This window comes from Protopterus annectens, chromosome 4.part1, assembly GCF_019279795.1.
Source record: "Protopterus annectens isolate FY-2018-M chromosome 4.part1, PAN1.0, whole genome shotgun sequence".
NCBI lineage: Eukaryota > Metazoa > Chordata > Ceratodontiformes > Protopteridae > Protopterus > Protopterus annectens.
In genome coordinates this window covers 544,133,787-544,147,320 of record NC_056734.1, presented here as the reverse complement: position 1 = coordinate 544,147,320, position 13,534 = coordinate 544,133,787, and the positions used below count along the sequence as shown (strand labels likewise).

The 13,534-nt window shown below is 42.0% G+C and overlaps 1 protein-coding gene across 1 annotated transcript in view; it reads right to left on the bottom strand.

The window, feature by feature from the left end:
- The window catches only part of STAG1 (stromal antigen 1), a 2,620,144-nt gene that overhangs the window by 526,881 nt on the left and 2,079,729 nt on the right, over positions 1 to 13,534 (bottom strand). The gene's annotated exons all lie outside the window — the stretch shown is intronic.

The following is a 13,534-nucleotide window of genomic DNA, read 5'->3' as shown; positions in this document are numbered from 1 at the left end:
CTGGTGGAATCCTCACGTAAACATGGTGTGAAGAATGGGTGAAGATAGACGAAGGCTGCCAGCCTAGCCAGATAGAATTTTGTGGATAATTCTGTCATTTGTAAATATGAATGTAAACTACAGGCTTGTTGTCTTAAATGTAAAGAAATAGTGTTACATGTGGAACTGGGAAAAATGTGACATGTGACAACAGTGCACTCTACTGACCAAAGTAAAGCATGTGGTGACCCTTTGATGTAGACAGTGGTGCCGAAGGGTCTAGATGAAGACATTCTTTCTATTGTTTTAACCAAGAGTTAAATTGCTAGATTTAAACATGCAAATGTATTTTTACTGCTCTGCTTCCTGACCAGCTGCAAGATAACAAAAGGAGATTGTAAGAATGTAAATACAGTTTCTGTTACCCTGGGAACCCAGGAAAGTGTGAAGAATGATGTAATGTGAATCAGAACTGCAATTTCAATTTAAACAGAGAGAAGCAGAGATTATTAAGCATTTTTGTCTTGACCATCCAACTCAGCACTGCCTTTGCTCTATAAGTAAGTTTATCTTAGACTTCTTTTAGAAATAGCTAAGAACTAGAAAGATTAGACTGTGTTTTTCTGTGATATCAGAACTGTACTACTGGATTATTTTAAGTATTTCTCTGTGATCGCTGAACTCTTGACTAGCACTGTGTAGTAAGAAGTATTGTCTTGTGTTTTTTATTTATTAAATATTTTAAAACTACTGTGGCTGTTTTGTGTACAGATAATTTAAGCTCTAGAGTACATTGCATATTTATAGTGATTACTGTACCAAGTCACTCTAATAAGCCTTGCCTGTTTAGTTATACTACCAATTGGATAATAATATTGCACAGTAATAACTGGACACCCTTTTAAGGGCCTTTGAGTAGCTGATAAATATTAGCTGGGTGTTGGCAGGCGGTACAACTGTATAGTCTGGGTAATAGGGACACAGCTGGAGAACCTGTGCCAGCCTTTCCCAGAAGTGTTTGTGTGGTTGTATAAACCTCTTATCTCAAAGTGTGTGTGCGTGTGTGTGTGTGTGTGTGTGTGTGTGTGTCAGCTACTTGGGCAAGGACACGAAGCACTGGTGGAACAGAGAGGGTGCTGGAGGTTTTAGCTTGCCCAGCTAGGCGGAGATCAGGACTCTATAGCTGTGCCAGTGGGGAGTCTTATTGAGGACCTGGAGAGCAAGGGGAGCGACCAGCCCCAGACTGACTGTGACCTCTGTGTGCTCTTCAGGGAAATTGCACTTTACTGCGTGTATTGGTTATCCTTTCTTCATACATGAGATGACCTCTCTGGTGTTAGTGGTGAGGATTGAGGCTCCTTGATTGCTGGGCCAGGGCATGGGCGTCACACGTGGTATACAATAAAAGAAGAAAACTCATGGCCAAAATCAGGAAAAGTAACTCCCTTAAAGACAACTGCTCTCTTATACAACTAAACAAGAAACTAAGAGGTCTAAGTCCAACAAGGTCTAGTATGAGGTCAGGATAGCCTTCAGGCTAATAACAGTCAGAAGGGCCTTATTCATCCAAAACCTTAGAGCTAACACAGAACAGTGTGAGGAATTGGTGGTGAATGGTGGTAGCTACACAGATCTCGGCGACACAGCAAATCCTACTGGCTGATAAATTCAGCTGAACCTCCCACCCCCAGCTCCACCAGGAGAAATCCCCTCCAACATAGTTCCTCCAGCTACTAGCAGGGACCAGGGAAATGGGAAGGAAATTGTTGAATACAGCGCAAGCTTGTCCTGAAAGCAAGGTTTCTTGGAAGTAGAAGTTGGAGTAGACTTAAATGGAAGCACATATCTTGAACCCTTTTTGCCTTTAGGTGGAGGGTGAGACTGCCTGCGAACAAAAGCAGATTTGGAAGGGTAATTTCTTTGAAAATTAGAAACAGGAGAAACAAAAATATATTTCAACTCCTGTAAGGTCTTGCACTTACATAGGTTCACAGGTGTTTACTAGGCTAATGACCACAAAGGCCTTTTTAAGCCTAGCCATGCATTGCATCCTTGCTCTCAGAAAAGTTCTGATGCTCTTGATAAGTGTATGGAGGGGCTTGGGAGATGAAACATTTACAAGCTAGGGCCTGGGAGATGAACCCTTTACAGATTGCCTGTGCCCATTAGAGATGTAGGTGCCAAACCAGGGATACATTTCCTATTCCCCATTCAATTGTCTAAGCTGCACTCAAATTGGGTTAGGGTGGAACTCTGCTTCACATGGATGGGAAGACTGTTCCAGAGACAAGGTAAATCTCTGGGATACATACCTGTCTCTCCAGCAGGTCGTATTTATATCACATGTAAGGTTCAAGTCCTTAGAATGTGTAATTCTGGTGCTGTTTGTTTCACAGATATGCAGGGAGGTTCATCAGAGTGGGGTCTGACAACGCCCTGTATGTCAGGGATAGATCTCCCCTCAAAAGCCTGTATGAGATGGAATAGAGAGACCAGAGCCTTGAGGCAGTCTGCATGGGACATTGAGCCCTATATTCTTTTGGCGAGGAACATATATGGACGTTCTGTTAGATATGCCTGGTTAGGTACATACCAAAGAGGGCAGTGTACTCAATGACAGGTCTAATGAATGTCGAATACAGTAGAATAATGACTTCCTTGGACTTAGATGCCATACTTTTGTTTATAAGTTGTGCACCACAGAATGATTTCCTCACTACTGTAGACATGTGGTGGTCAAAGGCTAGATTACTGTGTCCCTAAGTTCCTTACTACTGGGTCAACTCTAAGGGGTGTGTTGTCAATATGATAGTGATCATGGATGGCTGACTTCATGAAGGATACTATTATGCTTTTCTTGGCATTTAGTTTTAGTCCATGGCTCTGACACCAGTTGTGTCTCAGCCTCTCCTGCAGGACATTTGTGTCAGTGTAGGATTCAATGACAGCTCCTAATTTGCAATCATTTGCAAATTTAGTCAGCCAGAGACCACAGACATTGGCCTTGACTTCAACTAATAAATGCCAAAAAGGAGCAGTCCCGTCCATGGACTGATACCTGAGGGATTCTACTTATGAGTGGACTCTTTGTAGAGGTGGACTCCCCAATTCTAAATTCCTGGGTACTGTGAGCCAGTTAGCTATCCACCAGGTGAGATATGAGTTTGTACCTAACCTCTTGAGTTTGTCAACAATGCTCGAGTGTGGTATTATGTCAAATGCCTTGGCCAGGTCAAGGTAGGCAGTGTGAACCATTTTGCCCTCAGGCACTGGTTTGGTTACCTTCTCACAATTTCCACCAGGTTGAGCAGGCATGATCTGCCCTTGATGAAACCAAACTGGGTTGGGTCCAGTGTCTGGAGGTTTACTATATCATTACGGATCATTTTCATGATAACTCTTTTCAAGACTTTACATACAAGACTAGTGAGGACTTATGGATCTGTAGTTTCCAGGGTCTATAGATAGCCCACTTTTGTGCAAAGGGATGACTGTTGCAGTTCTCCATTCGTGAGGCATGAAGCCTGTTTCGAGGCTATAGTTAAATAGTAATTCCAGAGGCCCTGATACGGTAAGTTTCATGTCATTTCATGAAGCACAAATCCTGTTTGGAGGCTATAGCTAAATAACAATTCCAGAGGCCATAAATAACAATTCCAGAGGCCATGATAGGTCATGTTTCATGCTATTTAGACGGCAGTCTGGGATACTGTCTGGGTTCATTGATGCAGTGTTCTTGGCCATAGAGAGAGCATTAAGGACCTATTCCCTAGTGACAGCAGGGGGAATTATATTTGACATTTCCTGAGGGAAGATTGAGGAGGAGAGGGGGTAAAGTTGGAGCAAAATGTATCAGCCTGTAGGTTTGCTACATCTTCTGGCTCAGTACAGGTGGCTCCATTTACAATGAGCTCTGCACACAATTGTGTACCGTCTTTGAGGTTGTGGATTTGGTAGACTTTAGTTGTCCTCTGAGATGTTTGTTTAGTTTGATGCAAGTGCTTTTATCCTGCTGGGTGCTGCACCGCCTAATTTTTGCCATAATTTTCTTCCTTCTGTTATATAGCCTACTGATTTTGTGATTCCAACAGGGTGGCTTGCTTTTTGAGTTAGTTCTGTACTTCTTGGTGTATACAGCTGCCTCTATGCAGCTATTAACAAGCTTATACAGGGTTTCTGTGAACGGTTCTGCATAAGCAGCAGTGTTCTCAGGGTTAATGGGGGCTTGAAATTTTGCCAGGTTATCACTTAATAGCCTTAAAGTAGTTCTTGAATATTCCAGGTTTTATTTTACTTCAAAGCCGACCATTTTGTGGTCTGACCATATCAGGGAAGGTATTACAGTAGGTGGTGTGCAGCCCTCTCCCATATTAGTGAGAACTGGATCAGTATGGCTGCACCCCTGGTTGGTGGTACTGACTATGGTTCAGGTACTACCTACCTCCATTACCTCCTCCATCTTCCCACTGCTATCACACCTCCTCAACTAACATGTACAAGCATACCTTACCTATGCTCACTGCATGCACTCTCCTTGCTTATCTTACATCCTACCAAAGCTCTATCATTCCCGCACTCAACCACTACCGCTGTACTACTACTCACACCACCACTCATGTCTCACCCTCACTCAGCTCCCCTCCCACTAACTCAAGAACCATCCCTATGCACCCCCCACATATTCTACCAACTATATTACTCAAACATAAAGCATCCCTACAACTTAACATAGTAACCTGCCCACCATACATATTACCCAAAGAGCACAATCATAAAGTTTCCCTTATAAACAAACACATTCAAAAACTGAGCAAACTAATAACCTCATGCATATCAAAACTAGCCCTAAGTGGAGATATCCACCTCAACCCTGGCCCTACCATCTCCAACCCCAATCCTCATAATCAGACGAGAAACCACAACTTCTCCCATATTACAGACAATAGACAGCCAAATGACTTCCTTCTACTAAGCCTAAATATTAGAAGTATATCCAACAAAGTCCATGAACTCCATGCCACCACAGACTTGTACTCCCCAGATATAGTCATCCTGACAGAAACCTGGCTAAAACCTCACATTACGAGTGAGCAAATACTCCCTACAGGTTATGGCATACTAAGAGTAGACCGGCTAAACAAGAAAAGAGGCAGTGTAGCTATAATATTTAAACAGCATCTAAACATCCAGATCTTAAAATCATCAGCTCCACAAATAGGCAATGAAGAAATAATATATACCAACCTCAAATTAAACCAGAACAAAACCATCAACATAATTGGATGCTACTTCCCACCTGGCCAAAACATCCCTCCACTAGAAAACCACCTCATCTGGTCTACCCACCACCTCCCCCAAGAAACTATCATTTTAGGTGATTTCAATATTGACTGGCAATCCTGTTCTGGCAACCATCCAACCCATCATGTAAACCTTCATGGCTTCACCCAACTAGTCCAGTCGCCAACCAGGATAAATAAAAACTCCAGCAAGCACACTATCCTGGATTGGATACCAGTCAGTAAGAGCCCCCAGTCATATACAACAGGCTGCTTTATCAGATAGCCTCAGTGATCACTCCCCAACATTCCTACTGAAAAAATACCTATACCAAGCTAAACCTGTCGTCTACCATCAGATACGTAAAAAAATAAACTTTAACCCACTCACATTCATCTCATCCCTCAAAGAATTTAACTGGCATCCTCTAAAGTACCTCAGTCTTGATGATGCAGTTGAATTTTTTAATACTACCTTCCTGAGCATCCTTAATTACCATGCCCCCATAAGACTTTCCAGAATCAAAGCACAACCCTCCCCATGGCTACAGAAAACCACTAAGTCAGAAATGAAAAACAGGGATAAAGCCTGGGAGCACTGGCGCAAAACCAAGACCTCCTCAACTAGACAGAAATTCCTAGAACTACACAATAGAGTCAAAAAGCTAATAAAACAGGACAAATTCCGATACTACCAGTCTGCCCTAGACTCCTCCGAACACAGCCCCAAACAATTCTGGTCCTCCATAAACTCCATCCTCCACCCAAGTAAAGTCAGTACCCCTCCTCCTAACATCCCTCACTCCTCAGAAAATATTGCTACCTCATTCAACGCACACTTCACACAAACCATACTATCACTAGCTAAACAACACAATCCCCCTCCCCTCCAACCCACACCTTCAACTACTAATCTCCCCACTGCCTTCTCTTTTTCTTCAGTACCTACCTCCAACATAAAAAAACTCTTAACTAAACTTAAACCCACCAAATTAGCAGCAGACAACCTCCCGAGTGAATACCTACAAGTCGCAGCTGATGCTCTGGCCTACCCAGTATCCATCTTGATTAACCAATCTCTGTCAGAAAGTTATGTTCCCACACTGTGGAAAGTATCGCATATAATTCCCATCCACAAAGGCGGACCCTCCACAGAACTAACCAATTACCGCCCCATAGCTATTCTCTCTCCACTCTCCAAAATACTAGAGAGATGCATACACTCTCAGGTCTCAGACTACCTCCTTACTAACAACCTCCTTTCCAATACTCAGCATGGTTTCCGACCAAACCATAGCACCACCACTGCCTTACTCTCCTTTACTAACATTATCCTTCAGCATAAAAACAATGGCCATCTCTCCTCTGCTACTTTCCCTAGACCTATCTAAAGCATTTGACATGGTCCCACACAAACAACTTATCTCTGTCCTCAATAACCTATCCTTCTCACAATCAGTCACCAACTGGTTTCAGAGTTACCTGTCTGACCGCCAACAATCCGTTGTATGGCAGAATGACATATCTCCCCAACTACCTGTCTCCATAGGAGTTCCCCAAGGATCCATCCTTGGACCCCTACTCTTCTCTGTTTTCAAAAATAATCTAGCCTCTGCCAACACACTCATACAATACGCAGATGACTCGACCATCATCTGCTCAGCCCAGTCCCTACCCAAACTGCAAAAAGTCACACAAGAAGACCTTTCCTCTGTTGAAACTTGGTTATCCGATGCCCAATCAATACTCAACCCAAACAAAACTAAACTACTCATCTTCCAACCCACCAAACATACTCAAAACAACTCTCACTTTAACATCACAGCAAAAGACAACACCACTATATACCCAACTGAACACACCAAATTGCTAGGAGTGGAAACAGACAAACTAAAATTTGACATTCACATATCCATGACCATAAAGAGAGTCCACAAAAAACTAGGAGCATTGTACAGAAATAAGCATCTTCTCACCAAAGCAGCAAAGATTTCAATAGCAAATTCCCACCTTATCTCCACCCTACTTTATGCCTCTCCAATATATACCAACCTAAGGCAATGCGGTCTAAACAAGCTAGAGACCTGCTACAACAAAACTGCCAAATTCGCCACAGGGGCATCCTACCGTAGTCACCACTGTCCCTCACTTGCTGAACCGGGCTGGCTTAAACTCCCTTACCTCCTTCAATGGTATCAACTCTCACTCGCCCACAAACTAGTAAACCATCCACTAAATGTCCCATCCCTCCAGAAGCTACTTCAACCCTATCGCACCACTAGACCACTAAGATCCAGCAACAAAAATCACTTGCAGATCACTAAAGCCAACAATTCTGCTGGTGAAGCACTATTCTCTTGCACCATAGCCAAATTATGGAACTCCCTCCCACCCACAATTACCTCCATACCATCATGCACCCACTTCAAAACTTTACTAAAAGCGCACCTAAAAACATGCTGGCTATGCCCTTGCAACTCCCACTCTAATATGACCCACCCCATCCAACCACTACCTTTCTTTCCACTCCACTAACTACCTTGATTATAGCAAGCTCAGATGCTCATAAGCCTAGTACTTATACAGCAGGAACTTCTTATTTTAACATGTGTTAATGCCTGTTATGTACTTCACAGATAAAGATTCTTGTTGTCTACTGATGTACTATGTTCTTCATCTGTAAATATGTTGTAAGTAATTGCTATGTAAATTGTTAATCGCTATGTAATCCAATGTAACTACTGTCTGTTTATTTTAACTGTGGAGCTTTTCTCCCCGGGCCTCCGCTGAAAATGGACCTACGTCCAGTCGGACACTCCCGGTCAACAAATATAAATAAATAAAATAAATAAATACAGGTAGCGTATGTTTTCACCTAATCCAGCAATCTCTGTGCCTGTACATTTGGTATTGGTTCATAGGTTGGTACTAGGCTATTGGCCCTAGGGCCTATACAAGCCTAGCCATAACAATTCCCTGGCTATTTCTTCCCACACCATTTACTTCCCTGGACCTCTGTCTAGCAGGGCGACTGATGTGATCCTCGGGGTGAATTTCCTTTATCCCATCCAATCATCAAGGTTCCTTTTGAAGAGGGCCAAAGAGGTGCTCTGCTTGACATGTATGGGCAATCTATTCCAGAGTCTGGGGAGTCTCTGGGTCAGGAACCTATCCCTCCAGCATGTTTTGTTTATTGTGATGACAAGGTTTAGATCCCTGAAGCATGTGGCACTGAGGGATTGTGATTTCTTTAAGTGTAGCATGTCCAACAGCTCTGGGTTTGACATGGCCTTGTATGTTAAGCAGAGATCGGTTCTGAGCAGACGATATGCGACAGAGTATAGATGGCATTTTTTTAAGGCTGTCAGCATAGGGCATCTGCTTTAGGCCTGTGATTCTTTTAGTGAGGTATTTCTGTAGCCTTTCCAGTTGTTGCAGATGTCTTGAGAGGTACATACCAAATGGGGCGTTGCATTCTATAACGGTTCTAATGAAGGACGAGTACAGTGTATGTGAGTATTGTATAGGCTTCCCAGTTAATAGTGGGGTAAGATTAAAGTCCCACATGAATATGGTATTGGGCTGGATGGTTAGCGTTTCTAATACGTTTAAATACATGGTATGGGTTTCCTGAGTCAGAGGGGGATTTACAGCTGGCTAGGAAGTGATACTGGATTTTGCCTATAGTGATTTGAACATGGAGCAGCTCAAGTGCATTGCCCTGTTTGACCAGCCTTGACATACATTTATTTTTGATGTAAATACAGACACCTCCACCTTTAGTCCTTGTCTGTGTAGTAGTTGGTCTAAATGTGTGGAAGGCGTTATAACCTTGCACTGTGGTGTGCTCTGCGTAGCTTCAAGCCACGTCTCAGTGACCGCATATACATCTGCATTCTCTAGGGTAAAAGGAGCTTCTAGGGAGCGGAGTTTTTTGCTTAGACTCCTAGCATTGGGCAGTAATACCTTTAGATTTTCTAGGCTTTGATTTGCTATGTCAGAAGTACTTTCAGTTTGGCATTGCCTAATAAAGGCACTATGGGGAAGACTACGTTTTGGCTAATATTTGAAAGCCTAGACGGGAAAAGTGCAGACCATCCCTGCAAATGCAGTGTGGTCTGTTGACCATCTCCTTCACGCTGACAAATACTGCTCCTCCTTAGAATTACACCAGAAACTAAGCCAATTATTAAATTCAATCATTTTTTGTTCTTATTGTGGCAACCCTGAAGAGACTTGAAAAGTTCAACAGCAGCAGCAGTACCAAACAGATTTTCATTGCCCACAGGAGCAACCAATAATTTGTCTTTAATGTGTTCTACTTCTGCCTCAGTTCTGATACTTTGCTGCACTAATCTATCGCCCTTCTCTTAGAGCCTCCTAATTTCCTTTCTCACCCTCCCCATCTTTGTTGTTGCTTCACACCCTCAAAGCCCTTTTTATCAACAACCCTGTCTGCTATCCTCCCTGTCTAGTTCTGCTACTACTATGCTGAGACACTTCCTTAGTGGTCATATATCTTCTGCCCTACATCCCACCTAATACCCCTGTCCTAACACTTTTTTCCTCTTACCGCTGCTGTTTGCAATTTCCCAGTGAGCACATCCGACTAACCCTGCTTAAGTGGATCTCCCACTCCTTTGCAGCTTCCTCGTGGCAAGAAATACAAACATTCATTTCACCTGCAGGGAAACTAAGCGTCATTAATCTTCCTGCTGTACTAGGCAAGTTTCTGTAGTGAAACACTTTAGTTTAATGTTGGACTCCCCTATCCTTTTCCCTGAACTTTCTCCTCCATTATTCTCTATTTTTAGCAACTGCTAATATCAAGAGCTGCACAATTATACAGAACTAATAAAGCAGCATGCACTACGCTGCTATTACATGCATTTTTCTGACCTGTAGAAACTGCCTACTCAACTGCTTGCCTGTCTTGAGGCACACACTGATCGCTTCTACTGTGGTCTGGAAAGCTGCCTCAAGGTTTCTGCCCGCTCCTCTCGGGCTCACTCAACTCTCCTACCCCCATTCCCACACCCCCCCACATCAATTACATTTATGCCTTCCATACGCTCTTCCCTTTCCTGTCTAAATCTCAATCAATCACCCAGACACCTACACACCAGTATCCTCCCATTCACTCCACCCTAATTATCTTCCTTCTTAATATTTTCCCTTCCTGAATCTTCCTCATTCTTCTCATTAACTATAGTACCACAACCTTTTCATAGCATGTACTATACATCAAAACCTTGTATTACCTTAATCTCCCTCATCTCCATTCTTCTTTTCCTATCTGACACCACCTCCCTACATACTACATTCCACTCCCCAACTTAAACATTTTCCACATCACCCACTGCACCCCATACTAATACCAACAGTTTCTCTGAAATCTCAATCTCTTTATTCAACTTCCATACCTGGCACCTTACAAAAATTAGATCCTTTGTCATCATAATCAAACTAAAATTGATTTGTAAGCTTCACCATAGGCCTCTCTATTACTCAACATCCCTCCATAATTACATGTCACTACCAGGCCCTCTCTCTGTGTGTTGACATTCACCCCAACCCTGGACCAATCAACCATTCTGCCCAAAACCTTTCTTCTAATGCCAAGAACCTCTGCTTCACTACAATTAATGTACACAGTATCTGTAACGAAACCACAAATTCCATGCCTGGGCCAGACACTGTACCACTCAGAGAGACCTGGCTAAAACCACATATTGCTAACAGTGAAATAATCCCTTCAGGAAATAATATACATAGAAATGACTGGCTACATAAAAAAGGTGGAGGTGTCGCATTACTCTACCGTGACACTTGAGTTGTTACACCATATGATAAACTTATACCAACATTTGGAAACATGGAATTATTACTAGTTAATCTTCACATCAACAACAGAAAACAATTACGTATTGCTGTACTCTATATTCTACCAGGTCAAAACATATTTATTCTGGAAGATCTGCTATCCTGGATCACCCTCAATATATCAAATGAAACCATCATTCTTGGCGACACAAATATAAACTGGCAAACTCTCATCTCTGACTCCCCAGTAAATAGTATTATCTTGCACAGGTTTACTAAACTCATCTCTAACCCCACTTGTAAGGTAAAAAAACAAACAGAATCAACCCTAGACTGGATAATAGTCTCACACCCTCAAAAATTCACCAAGGCAGGGACTCTACCCAATACCTTTAGTGACTATCTTCCTGCCTATACCCATAGAACTCAACTTCAAATAGACAAACTGCACTGTCTAAGAACAACTAGGAATCTTACCCATTTCAATGAACAACTATTCTTAGAGTCTCTAAAGACCCACAACTAGCCCCCTACCAAATTTCTCCCACTGGATGAAGCAGTCAACTACTTCAATAAAGTCTTTTTAGATAGTCTAGACAGTCTTGTCCCCACATTTACCAAAAGAGTAAAGCCTAACCATGCCCCACGGCTAAATAAAACTAAACAGTTACTTATCTCCAGGGATAAAGCCTGGAAGGAATGGCATTGTAATAAAATCCCACAACTTGAACGCAGACATAACAACTCTGTAGCAATGCCAAAAAAGCAAGTCATCAATGATAAAAAAGCTATTTCTCCACTAAACTTACTATCCAACAAAAAAAACCCAAATTGTTCTGGAACTCTGCTTCCTCTCTCCTAAAACCTGGTACTCAACACAACCCCTCCTCATCTCCTCACAAAGACCCTCAAGAAATTGCCCAAGCCTTCAATTCTTGTTTTATTGATACTATCCAAAAACGTAATGATTTCTCTCTACAAAAAAGTATAACTGGCAACATAAACGACAATACACTCTCTAACCACTACCTTCACATCAATTGCAATTACAACAAAAACCCATCCACTCCTCTATTTACATCACAACCAGTACCCACCTCTCTAGTTCGTAAACTGCTCTCAAAACTAAAACCATGCTCCCCCTCATCAGATGACCTCCCAGCTGAATACCTAAAACTTGCAGCAGACTCTATAGCTCTTCCAATTAGCCTTCTCATTAACCGATCAAGTTCTGAATCATATGTCCCACAGCTATGGAAAAACTCTATTATTCCCCTTCACAAAGGCGGTAACACCAGTGATCTACCTAACTACCGGCCCATCTCCATACTTTCACCTCTATCTAAAATTTTAGAAAAGTGTATTCATTCTCAATTGCTAAAACATCGCATCTACTCGCACCCACCCAACATGGTTTTCGGCCAGCACACAGCACAACAGCCTTACAGTCATCTACCAACACTGTATACAAAGCTCTTGATGCAGGCCTAACATCAGTGATCCTACTAGACCTATCAAAAGCTTTTGATACAGTGTCCCACTCACAACAACCTTTACAACTTGAGACCGTAAACTGCTCCCCACACATTCTATTCTGGTTCCATAACTATCTACACAAGAGAAACAATCTGTTAGATGGCAAAGTAAGCAATCCAATTATCTACTCAACAACACAGGCATTCCCCAAAGGTCTGTTCTCGTGCCCTTGCTTTTTAACATATTTATTAATAATCTCCTTCCCTGCAAAGGACACTCATTCAATACGCGGACAATTCAACAATAATTACATCCTCTAACATCTCAGACCTCCTAAAGTTAACACAAAATGCATTTACTTCCATCAAAATGAAGCTCAACTGCTACTTAATCTAAAAAAAAATCAAAATGTTTACTCTTCACAACTAAACCTCTAACTCTAGACTTTAAAATATTGTCTCAAAACAATACAGAAATTAAAATTGTAAAAACAGCCAAACTACTTAGCATCACAATTGATGACAAGCTATCCTTTGAGAATCATATACTCAGCTCAATCAAAAAGACCAATTTTAAACTAGGCAAACTCTATAGGCATAAACTCTACCAAGTTGAAACTACTTGAGTCTACTTTTACCCTCCCTCCTCTATGGTTGCCCCATTTTCACTAATCTACACACATCACTCCTGAGCAAACTGCAGTCGTGCTACTATAAAATAACCAAGTGTGTCTCCAACATGCCAACTTGCACACATTGCCTGGCCATTAAATCTATAAACTGGTCTGAGTTCTCTCCTTATGTACATTACTCCCAATTTACTCTCACTCACAAACTACTAAATAATCCAAACTTCTGCCCATTCCTTCAAACTATAATACAAACGTACATCCCTACTCTGCATCTTAGGTCCTCAACAAACAACTCAACTATAACTAAACCAAACAAAAGAGCTGGACAATGTCTCTATTCCCATCC